Genomic DNA, 12,862 nt, shown 5'->3' on the forward strand with positions numbered 1-12,862 from the left:
GCGCGATGCATCGGTAGGATAAAACTAACCTGTCTCACGACGGTCTAAACCCAGCTCACGTTCCCTGTTAGTGGGTGAACAATCCAACGCTTTGCGAATTCTACTTCGCAATGATAGGAAGAGCCGACATCGAAGGATCATAAAGCGACGTCGCTGCGAACGCTTGGCCGCCACAAGCCAGTTATCCCTGTGGTAACTTTTCTGACACCTCTCGGCGGACGCATAGCTCGCCGCTGTAATTCGGAAAGGATCGATGGGCCACGCTTTCGCGGTCCGTATTCGTACTGAAAATCGAGGTCGAGCGAGCTTTTGCCCTTTTGCTCGACGTGTGGTTTCCGTCCACGCTGAGCTCCCCTTGGGACACCTGCGTTACCGTTTGACAGACGTAACGCCCCAGTCAAACTCCCCGACCGCCACTGTTCTCGAGTAAGGGTCGCCCATCGGCTGCGCCGGCGCCCGCAGAGGCGCTCGACATGCACCGCGCGCTTCGCACCAGATAATGAACCACCGCTCGGCGACGGCCCGATCCCTTCTCCATCGAGTGAGCGAGGAAACTACGGAAGTGGCGGTCTTTCAACGTCGCAAACGCGCGCGACACCCCGACGTCGAACGCGCATAGCCGACGGCGCCCACGGTGCACCGACGGGACCGCCGCCGCGCGAGGCGACGACGAACCCCCGAACAGCACCCCAGCGCGCCGCCGGTGACGGCAGCGCCCGGGGCGGGGCAACGCGAATGCTACCGCCTATGCTACGCCTACCGTGTGCCCTCACAAAACCGGACTAGAGTCAAGCTCAACAGGGTCTTTTTTCCTCGCCGATCCGTCCAAGCCCGTTCCCTTGGCTGTGGTTTCGCTAGACAGTACATAGGGACAGTGGGAATCTCGTTGATCCGTTCATGCGCGTCACTAATTAGATGACGAGGCATTTGGCTATGTAATTTCTCTCTTTGAGAATTCCCTTTATTTTGAGTGGGCGATCCCACTATTATCTCAGCCTGAACCCTTCTCCCCCATTTGAAAAAGCATAGTGACGAAATTCTTTATTTATCTAAAATAATAAAAGAGAAAGTTAAATACACTATTGATCCTCACGAGGTAGGGTTTTGAGTCAAGTGCGATGTTATTTTTAATAAGATGTTTTTCTCAATAGGACCCCGCCCCCACCGAATCACCCCTCTTTGATCTCTGTCGGCACCACTCTTTGATCTTTGTCGGCACCCTCTTTGATCTCTGTCGGCACCCCCTTTGATCTCTGTCGGTACCCTCTTTGATCTTTGTGGGGAACCCCCCTTGATCTCTGTGGGGAACCCCATTTGATCTTTGTCGGCATCCCTCTTTGATCTCTGTCGGAATCCCTCTTTGATCTTTGTCGGCACCACCTTTGATCTCTGTCGACACCCTCTTTGATCTATGTCGGCATCCCTCTTTGATCTCTGTGGGGAACCCCCTTTGATCTCTGTCGGCACCATTCTTTGATCTCTGTCGGCACCCCCTTTGATCTCTGTCGACACCCCCTTTGATCTCTGTCGGCACCCCCTTTCATCTCTGTCGGCACCCCCTTTGATCTCTGTCGGCACCCCTCTTTGATATTTGTCGGCATCCCTCTTTGATCTCTGTCGGCATCCCTCTTTGATCTCTCTCGGCATCCCTCTTTGATCTTTGTCGGCACCCCCTTTGATCTATGTCGGCACCCTTCTTTGATCTCTGTCGGCACCCTTCTTTGATCTCTGTGGGGAACCCCCTTTGATCTCTGTGGGGAACCCCCTTTGATCTGTGTGGGGAACCCCTTTGATCTCTGTCGACACCCTCTTTGATCTCTGTCGGCACCCCCTTTGTTCTCTGTCGACCCCCTCTTGATATCTGTCGGCACCCCCTTTGATCTCTGTCGTCACCCCCTTTGATCTCTGTCGGCACCCTTCTTTGATCTCTGTGGGGAACCCCCTTTGATCTCTGTGGGGAACCCCCTTTGATCTCTGTCGGCACCCTCTTTGGTCTCTGTCGGCACCCCTCTTGATCTCTGTCGGCACCCCCTTTGATCTCTGTCGGCACCCTTCTTTGATCTCTATGGGGAAACCCTTTGATCTCTGTGGGGAACCCCCTTTGATCTCTGTCGGCACCTCCCCTTTGATATCTGTCGGCACCCTCTTTGATCTCTGTCGGCACCCCCTTTGATCTCTGTCGACACCCCTCTTTGATCTCTGTCGGTACCCCCTTTGATCTCTGTTTGCACCCCACATTGATCTCTGTCGGCACCCTTTTTGATCTCTGTCGGCACCCCCTTTGATCTCTGTCGGCACCTTCTTTGATCTCTGTGGGGAACCCCCTTTGATCTCTGTGGGGAACCCCCTTTGATCTCTGTCGGCATCCCCTTTGATCTCTGTCGGCACCCTTCTTTGATCTCTGTGGGGAACCCCCTTTGATCTCTGTCGGCACCCCCTTTGATATCTGTCGGCACCCCCTTTGATCTCTGTCGGTACCCCCCCTTTGATCTCTGTCGGCCCCCCTTTGATCTCTGTCGGCACCCTCTTTGGTCTCTGTCGGCACCCCTCTTGATCTCTGTCGGCACCCCCTTTGATCTCTGTCGGCACCCTTCTTTGATCTCTATGGGGAAACCCTTTGATCTCTGTGGGGAACCCCCTTTGATCTCTGTCGGCACCCCCTTTGATATCTGTCGGCACCCCTCTTGATCTCTGTCGGCATCCCCTTGATCTCTGTCGGCACCCCCTTTGATCTCTGTCGACACCCCTCTTTGATCTCTGTCGGTACCCCCTTTGATCTCTGTTTGCACCCCACATTGATCTCTGTCGGCACCCTTTTTGATCTCTGTCGGCACCCCCTTTGATCTCTGTCGGCACCCTTCTTTGATCTCTGTGGGGACCCCCTTTGATCTCTGTGGGGAACCCCTTTGATCTCTGTCGGCACCCCCTTTGATCTCTGTCGGCACCCTTCTTTGATCTCTGTGGGGAACCCCCTTTGATCTCTGTCGGCACCCCCTTTGATATCTGTCGGCACCCCCTTTGATCTCTGTCGGCACCCCCTTTGATCTCTGTCGGCCCCCTCTTGATCTCTCTCGGCAACCCCTTTGATCTCTGTGGGGAACCCCCTTTGATCTCTGTCGGCACCCTCTTTGATCTCTGTCGGCACCCCCTTTGATCTCTGTCGGCACCCTTCTTTGATCTCTATGGGGAAACCCTTTGATCTCTGTGGGGAACCCCCTTTGATCTCTGTCGGCACCTCCCCTTTGATATCTGTCGGCACCCTCTTTGATCTCTGTCGGCACCCCCTTTGATCTCTGTCGACACCCCTCTTTGATCTCTGTCGGTACCCCCTTTGATCTCTGTTTGCACCCCACATTGATCTCTGTCGGCACCCTTTTTGATCTCTGTCGGCACCCCCTTTGATCTCTGTGGGGAACCCCCTTTGATCTCTGTGGGGAACCCCCTTTGATCTCTGTGGGGAACCCCCTTTGATCTCTGTCGGCATCCCCTTTGATCTCTGTCGGCCCCCTCTTGATCTCTCTCGGCAACCCCTTTGATCTCTGTGGGGAACCCTTTGATCTCTGTCGGCACCCTCTTTGATCTCTGTCGGCACCCCCTTTGATCTCTGTCGGCACCTTCTTTGATCTCTATGGGGAAACACTTTGATCTCTGTGGGGAACCCCCTTTGATCTCTGTCGGCACCTCCCCTTGATATCTGTCGGCACCCTCTTTGATCTCTGTCGGCACCCCCTTTGATCTCTGTCGACACCCCTCTTTGATCTCTGTCGGTACCCCCTTTGATCTCTGTTTGCACCCCACATTGATCTCTGTCGGCACCCTTTTTGATCTCTGTCGGCACCCCCTTTGATCTCTGTCGGCACCCTTCTTTGATCTCTGTGGGGAACCCCCTTTGATCTCTGTGGGGAACCCCTTTGATCTCTGTCGGCATCCCCTTTGATCTCTGTCGGCCCCCTCTTGATCTCTCTCGGCAACCCCTTTGATCTCTGTGGGGAACGCCTTTGATCTCTGTCGGCACCCCCTTTGATCTCTGTCGGCACCCTCTTTGATCTCTGTCGGCACCCCCTTTGATCTCTGTCGGCACCCTTCTTTGATCTCTATGGGGAAACCCTTTGATCTCTGTGGGGAACCCCCTTTGATCTCTGTCGGCACCTCCCCTTTGATATCTGTCAGCACCCTCTTTGATCTCTGTCGGCACCCCCTTTGATCTCTGTCGACACCCCTCTTTGATCTCTGTCGGTACCCCCTTTGATCTCTGTTTGCACCCCACATTGATCTCTGTCGGCACCCTTTTTGACCTCTGTCGGCACCCCCTTTGATCTCTGTCGCCACCCCTCTTTGATCTCTCTCGGCACCCCTCTTTGATCTCCCTCGGCACCCTCTTTGATCTCAGAGAGGATGCCGACAGAGATCACAGATGGTGCCGACAGAGATCAAAGGTATTTGAAATTTTTTGAAAAAGTTTTGGTTAAAATTTTCCCAAATTTTTTTGTAATTTTTGGGGAAAATTTTTGAAAAATTTGGAAAATATTTTTGGGGTTATATTATCAAAAAATTTTTCAAAAATTGGAATTGTAGGCCGTCTGTTGTAATTTCCATCAATTGAATATTGTCCTCCTTCTGGTATAGAATGGTAGGGGTGCAGCGAAATTCATGTTTGGACTTTCTTCTATCGATTACAATAGTCAAGCAGTAATAATAATAACACACCTTTTTAATTTATCCCCATTTATGTGAAACCACTTATTCAAGTTCAAGTCATTGATGCAATTTTATACGAATTGCTAATACACACACACACACATAATAAGGGTGAAATATTGAATATTATTTTGATTAATATGAATTGAAACCCAGTGGTGTAGCATATAAGAGCATAGCGGATCTTCTTCTAGCAAAATGGATGACTATTGTTAATGGTTCATCCCTGTTATATAATACTTTCACTTTAATAGTGAAAGTGTCTGCATTACAAAAGAGAGATGTTTTTGTTTCACTTTTAACACGTAATACTGAAATAGTGGAGAAGATATGATATTGCTGTGGGGTCACCCTAGGGAAAAAGTTAAGATTTTTTGCCGATGACACCCCCGTGTAAAATTTGAATGAAATTGTTTCTGTAGTTCTCAAGTTTTAGGGAAACACACAGACATACAGACAGACAGACACACATTCTCAGTTTTATATATATAGAGAGATATGCATATGTGTGTGCGCGTGAGTTGTGTGTGTGTGAATAATCCGTGGGCTAAATGCGTATACCGATTCCACTCAAAAGTTCCAATAATGTTCTACTCTGTCGAGAAACTTGGTCATTCTAAAAAAGCAATAAATCTCTATATACATAATTTCAGATGGGAAATTATCAAACGTGTAATATAATTAGTAATGTCCTCACACCCCATGTCTAGTCACTGAGAGACAAAATATCTCTGAACAAATAAAATTGTGAATCGATGTTCAGTGATGTCTATGTTCCACTCGCATCAATACCATCCACACCTGATGCTTATATCTCAGACTCTTATAAACATTGTCTTTGAAGTGATAAGGTACATTGAGTGCTAATTTATATACATATGTGTGTTTGTGCGGATTCGTGTGAGAAAGACACCTGAAATATTTCAAAAGCCAACGCAATGCAAATTGAAATATAGGAGTGAAAGTCTAGGTAATCTACATCGAACAAAACGTAAAATAAATTTGCAATTTACCTTTTTTTTTTATTTTTACAAATTTAATTCACTCAATTTAGGAGAAACTATCTCATGCGTGGGAAGGATTTGGGCAACTGCTTCTTGCATAGATTGACATTGTTGCAACAGAAAAACTGCAGCGAGCATCGCACATCTAAGGTTGCCTGATGACTTAATATCAATGATTAAAGGCGGAGAGCTGGCAGAAACGTTAGCACGCCGGGCGAGATGTTTAGCAGTATTTCGTCTGCCGTTACGTTCTGAGTTCAAATTCCGCCGAGGTCGACTTTGCCTTTCATCCTTTCGAGGTCGATTAAATAAGTACCAGTTACGCACTGGAGCCGATATAATCGACTTAATCCGTTTGTCTGTCTTTGTTTGTCCTCTCTGTGTTTAGCCCCTTGTGGGTTGCAAAGAAATAGGTATTTAGTCTGCTGCTACGTTCTGAGTTCAAATTCCGCCGAGATCGACTTTGCCTTTCATCCTTTTGGTGTCGATTAAATAAGTTCTTGTTTGTCCCTTCTGTGTTTAGCCCCTTGTGGGTAGTAAAGAAATAGGTATTTCGTCCGTCTTTACGTTCCAAGTTCAAATGCTGCAGAGGCCGACGTTGCCTTTCATCCGTCCGGGATCGATAAAATAAGTAACAATTAAATATTGGTGCCGATGTAATCGAAAAGTCCCGTCCTCCGAAATCGTTGGACATGTGCCTAAAAATTTGGGTCCTATAATTAGAAGGCACAGTTGACAATCAAATTCCTTCACTCCTGGCATGAGAGTAACCATAGTTTTTTTACTACTCCATGAAGTTTTCAATATGTGTCTCTCTGCACGCTATCCTTGATACTGTTATGTAGTTTTCGAATGGTACTTCTCATGTTGGAACCATTATATTCAGTGCAGACTATTGATTACATATTCCCTCAAACATATTGTTGCAGTTGTAATTGGCCAGATTGCACAACTTGTTGTTGTCAAATAATTGATCTCTAAACAGCATTTTTTTTTCAAGGTGACGCCGAGGTGCACCATTTGAATGATCAGTCTCAGTTTCATATAAGGTTTTGAATGAATTTGCATCTTATGCTATAAATGTAAGATATTAAGTGTTGAGCACGTTTGAGGCTAAACTTTTCTAGAAATATGTATACGACTATTTTAATGAGAAATAATTTATAGCTTTAATTTACGTAACTTATACAGACAACAATTTCTACAATCAAAGGCATTAAGCTATACGCCTTAAGTTTACTACATAATTCATACGTCTTTTAAATCTGTTGTTAAAGATGTGCAGAGAAGAGATAACCTTTTTTCACAGAGTTACAATTTGCAATAACTAATTGTCTAGGATATTTGATATATCGGGTCAACACCCCACGAACAGGAGAAAATGGTGAAGGGTAACAAGTTGATAGTTTTGCGCGGAACCACGGGAAGAGGTAGGATTCTGATATGTGCAGAATGGTATTTCTATACTATGCACTTTAGCCCACATATTTCGTCTCTATTATTGATCAATGATTTAATTTTATTAATGAGACGGGCCGCATTGATCCACAAATTGGAAGACGGACTAAATTTTAGCCGCCGATGCCACAAACTAATTCTTTCTAGACTCTTTTTATTGCTCAGTGCTCTTTTTCTTCTCGTGCCTTAAAATAGAGATACGGATTATTGCCTAAAACTCGTGGGCTCGAAATTTTGGCTATAGTCCCCGTCTGTGATGTCAAAAATTCTGTTTCATCTAATTCATCCACCATCTATAGTTTCTCTTCCGAAACACACTCTATCATTATTTACCACACTACTAGATTAAACAAACTCTTGTGTGCGTTCACGATCACAGTATGTAAGCTGTCCTTTTCAAATCTGAGGGTTACTTGCTTTAAAGTAATAACGTGTGATGTATTTCGCAATGATGATATTAAAACAACACAATAAATGTGAAGTGATTGAGCCGTGAACTGGAAATGAACTGCTTTTGAAGTTGTGTGTACTCAAAAAAATGTTATATTTTTTAATTACTCTAAAACCACTTGCAACTATTCAATAAATCACTTTGAAGAGTTCAGTTAGCTAACATTTCCTTTTATCATGACGAGTTGCTGAATTTACAAAACATGCAGTAGACAGCAGTCGTGTTAAACAAAAACAACTATTCGAATTATGATTCATTGTATCTATATTTATTTATAAAAAGCATGGGTATTATATATATATATATTTATATCTCGAAATGCTGCACTGAAGATGAGAAATAAGTAAGTAAATATAACTTTACTTTAACCTCAAAACGCGCATGTAACTAATCTGAGTCGTGTGGATTTGTTACTTATTCCTTTTGCCCACGTAAAAAAGTGTATTACTCTCTGGGAGATCTTTATGGTAGCAGAAAAGGCACTTTAACTCTTATTTCTAAACTCGGTGCGTGGCGAAGCAATTACCTGAACCCCCACTAATTATAATTATGTTTATAATTATAGAATATTTGCATGTATGTTTGTATGTATGTATGTATCTATAAGTAAAATATTATAGACGCTCATAGTGTGATCATTGGTTTTGCACCTACAAATCGCTTAGCAGAATATGCGATTCGTCAGACACAGATGGCCGAAGGAGCATAACCGCTCTACTGCCGGAGGAAGAAATAAGTCACGGTCCGCTGCAGCTCCTTCAAATACCACCACGGCCGAAGCCGATGTAAGGAGATAACCCCATCACTCATGCAGCGTTCTTGCATAGTTGAATGAAACAGTAACCGAGCGTCACATAATTTCTTCCAGCAGTAGAGCGTTAGGTAGACGTAATCTTAGGAATGAGAACCTGGGTTCTCATTCTTAAAGTTCTTTTTCGATATTATTATTATTATTATTATTATTATTGATATTATTATTATTATTATTATTATTATTCAGGTCACTGCTTGAAATCGAACTCGGAATCTTGGGGTAAGTAACCCGCATTCTTAACTAGTACGCCCACTGGCATATGGCGCAGTGATTAAAAGCGCAGGCTACTAACCCCAATATTCCGAGTTCGATTCCAGGCAGTGACTAGACTAATAATAATAACATTGAAAAATACCTTAGGAATGAGAACCCAGCTTCGAAATTTTCCCACGACACATGATGATGGCTGGAGGGTATATCAGCCGAAACGTTGTGCTAACAACAAACAAGATTAGGACAAATATCTGTCAAATGTAAATAATATAAATAATGAAAATTACGTAAATTTGAATTTTTCGCTCTTTCTCCAGAATACACCAGTTAATAATGCCTCGCCACTGTACCCATGTATTAAAATTGGATGTTACTATTTTGTAAGAAATTTACATTTATAAGTAAGACGAGATTTCGAACCATAATCTTTTTGTATAAAAGTAAATATATATTTGCCCCTATCTGCCTCCGCTACATGTACCTGTCTGTTTGAAATTTAAATATACACTGAGTTTTCAAAATTATTTTTGTATTATGCAAATTATAATTCATTGTTTTGTTATCTATTTAGGCATATATTTCGAGCACCCCGTCAAGATATAGGATAAAAGAGTTCTAGATATATGTATACAGTAACAGGTATAGATATAATGGGCAGACAGCGTAAGTAGAAAAACGAGAAACGGATAAAGAAATGTCTGAATGTAGACGTGTGTATGGAGATATGTGTATGGAGATATGCGCGCGTGAGAGAGAGAGATAGTGAAAGAGAGCTTAGAAAATGAGATGAGATCAATAAAACGATTAGATTCTTAGACTTAACAATAATGCTGAGAATACTAAATGATGCAAGGTGGTATATATCCTCGCGTATTAGAACCAACCTCCACACAGAAATTCGAATCCACACACATTGTAATTTTCAGATATACACACATAAACAAAACACAATACATGCACATTGTCTAGATAAATGTGTATAATGCTTCATGAATACAGTAATACGAAAGAAAAAAAAATACGACAATTGTTTTGAATTTTCAGTCAAATCGTTTCACCGTGGTTCATTGGTATTTAGATTTATTTTTCCTATTCAAATTTGCGTCTTCACATTTACATATTTTGACAATGTACTTTTAGGCACAGAAAATACCCCCCGCTGTTTGCCGGACAATTTTCAATGCCTATTCTCGTATAGATAAATACAAACAGACGTACATAACGTAATTTTTCCAGTATAGGAAAGCGGCGAGTTGGCAGAAACGTTAGCACGCCAGGCGAAATACTTAGCAATATTTCGTTTGCCGTTACGTTCTGAGTTCAAATTCCGCCAAGGTCGACTTTGCCTTTCGTCCTTACGGGGTCGATTAAATAAGAACCAGTTACGCACTGTGGTCGATATAATCGACTTAATCTGTTTGTCTGTCCTTGTTTGTCCCCTCTGTGTTTAGCCCCTTGTGGGTAGTAAAGAAAATAGATATAATCGACTTAATCTGTTTGTCTGTCCTTGTTTGTCCTCTCTGTGTTTAGCCCCTCGTGGGTAATAAAGAAATAAGAAACGTTAGAACGCCGGCCGAAACGCTTAGCAGTATTTCATCTGTCATTACGCTGTGAGTTCAAATTCCGCCGAGGTCGACTTTGCCTTTCATCCTTTCAGGGTCGATAAATTGAGTACCAGTTGCGTACTGGAGTTGATCTAATCGATTGGCCCCCATCCACCAATTTCGGGCCTTGTGCCTAGATTAGAAAAGAATGTTTCCCAGTATAAGCATAATGTCTGAAGTTTTAAGAGATATTACTCGTAGATTACATCGACTCCCACACCAAGCTTAATATTTACGTCTTTATCCCGTTGTGGCACGGCGGGTTACATTAAGACACCTGCAAATTTTTTAAATCATGCAACTTTTGCATCTTTTATTTAAATGATTTTATATCACATGACTCTAAATGCCAATAGTTTATGTATGGACATACAAAATTTGTGCTCAAAGTGTCCAGTCACATGGATGTTATAGCATAAAATATGATCATTCTGTGAAATTGGCCTTCTGTGAAATTAATTTCTTGTGTTCTTTGTTCAGATATTCTGATAAACTCAAAGTCAATTTTCTTCGTATTTGTTCTAGTATGAATCAATATACTTTTTTTTTTAATTCTTTTTTTAAATTTTTTATTTAGTACTATATGTATAGTTTATAAAACTATAAAAAAAAAGTACTAATTTTTTTTCTGCATCATGCACTCATACGTATATACAAGGTTTCAAAAAAATATTAATTTGGATAGTGCAGAAATGTGCAAAAATAAAAGTGGGCCCCAATGGCCGTTTGTGTAAACCCAAACCCACCGGCCCGTGAAGGGTTAATGGCGCCCGAAAGGACGGAAGGAAAAGTCGACTTCGACGGTATTTGAGCTAACAGTTCACCGCAGTACCCTAGATAGCATATTGTTAAGTATTAATTAACTTATTGTATTAGGTATTGCATGTAGATTAGTTCGTCTGGAAGATGTAGCAATTAAATTATATTCGTAAATCTGTGTGTAAACAAGGGATAGAGAATTTTTGAACACAAACTGTTAACTGAAAGTATAATTGATCGAATTAGGATTGTGCAAAATGAAAATTAATCGAATTAAAGTAAGCATTAAAATAATATCTCTATTAAATGTTATATTTCTAAGTTTCTAAATTTTGTTAAGTGGAGAAATTTGTGTATTTATATGTATGTGAAGCGTTTAGACTTATAGTGAAACATAATTTTTTCATAGTTGAATGGAACCATGAAAAGACCCCCCCCTCTCTCTCTCTCTCTCTCTCTCTCTCTCACACACACACACACACATACAGACACACACACAGCACAACACAAAATTTTAAATTACACAAAAACATATACTCATATGCCCAATTGTACACATATGGTAGCACTCCGTCGGTTACGACGACGAAAGTTGCAGTTTATCTGATCAACGGATTAGCCTGCTCGTGAAATTAACATGTAACTAGTCGAGTACAGGTGTATACTTAACGTAGTTTTCGGGGAGGTTCAGCGTGACACAGTGTGTGTAACAAGGCTGGCCCTTTGAAATACAGGAAAGGAACAACAGAAACAGGAAGAAAGAATTAGAGAAACCTGTGGTGAAAGAGTACAGCAGGGTTCGCCACCACCCCCTGCCGGAGCCTTGTGGATCGTTACATGTTTTCGTTAAAAAAAAACACTCATAACGCCCGGTCTGAGAATTGAAATCGCGATCCGCTGCCCTAACCACTGGGCTATTGCGCCTCCACTGTATACATATAACTTGGTGTCCAAAGTGTTAAAGTCTCACTCGTAAATTTTGCTTCATTGATAATCATTTCGTACTGCAAAAACAGTACCTTCATATGAACTGTTTATTCAATGGACACACAAATTGTAACCTCCATAGGGATGTACATAAGTGGATATTGAAACAAATATAAAGCGTCTGCTGAATGTAAATATAAAAGTGACACACACTCACCCGTATGCAATTTGAACACTATAGTTTCCTATATATTTTCCAATTTAATACTAAAATATAGTAAATATATCACAATTGTACTTTAAATTACTTTTCCCTGTCTTAGTATATGTACTGTAATTTGATATCATTAGATTGTTTGTTGATTCGAGTAACCCTCAAATTCGTTCGATATTTTGAAGCAATTTTCTTTGGTAATCGAGCAACAATTTTTGTAACAATCAAGGCCAAACTAACTAATACATAAACATATATACATACATATGTGTGTGTGTGGTGTATATATACATACATACATACAAGTATATATATATATATAAATTATTAAAAGAAAGAGAATGGAGAAAAGATGTATGTATAATTTATTTGTATGATATAAATATGTGAAACTTTTTTAATAAATAACAATAACATTAATGATAAATTGTAAAGCTCAAAAAATAATGGAAGATGCGAAAACACCTACATATATGCTTCCGTTGCAGCCCCTTTTGCAGCCCCTTTTGCAGCAAGCAATCTATTTCCAATTACTTTTGAATGTATCAGCTCGACGATGAAATAAATTTAGTCATTCCACGGTGATTGCTTATAAAATTTGAACTTACAAAATACTATTGTTATTATTTACAGGATAGTAAAAATCGACGCTGCTTACTAGAACCCATCGCAGAAAAGCACATGAAGTTTGTTTTTAAAATCAACAATACTAATTTTAGT

At 41.8% G+C, this 12,862-nt stretch overlaps 1 long non-coding RNA gene across 1 annotated transcript in view; it reads left to right on the forward strand.

Annotated features, from left to right (window-relative positions):
• The first annotated feature begins 480 nt into the window (after nucleotides 1-480).
• The window catches only part of LOC118766013, a 33,620-nt gene continuing 21,238 nt past the window's right edge, over nucleotides 481-12,862 (forward strand). The window contains exons 1-2 of the long non-coding RNA XR_005001939.1: nucleotides 481-604; nucleotides 8,743-8,745. This is a non-coding gene — a long non-coding RNA (uncharacterized LOC118766013). The remainder of the gene's footprint in view (nucleotides 605-8,742; nucleotides 8,746-12,862) is intronic.

The sequence above is a fragment of the Octopus sinensis genome, linkage group LG14 (genome assembly GCF_006345805.1).
Source record: "Octopus sinensis linkage group LG14, ASM634580v1, whole genome shotgun sequence".
In the NCBI taxonomy this organism is placed as follows: Eukaryota; Metazoa; Mollusca; class Cephalopoda; order Octopoda; family Octopodidae; genus Octopus; species Octopus sinensis.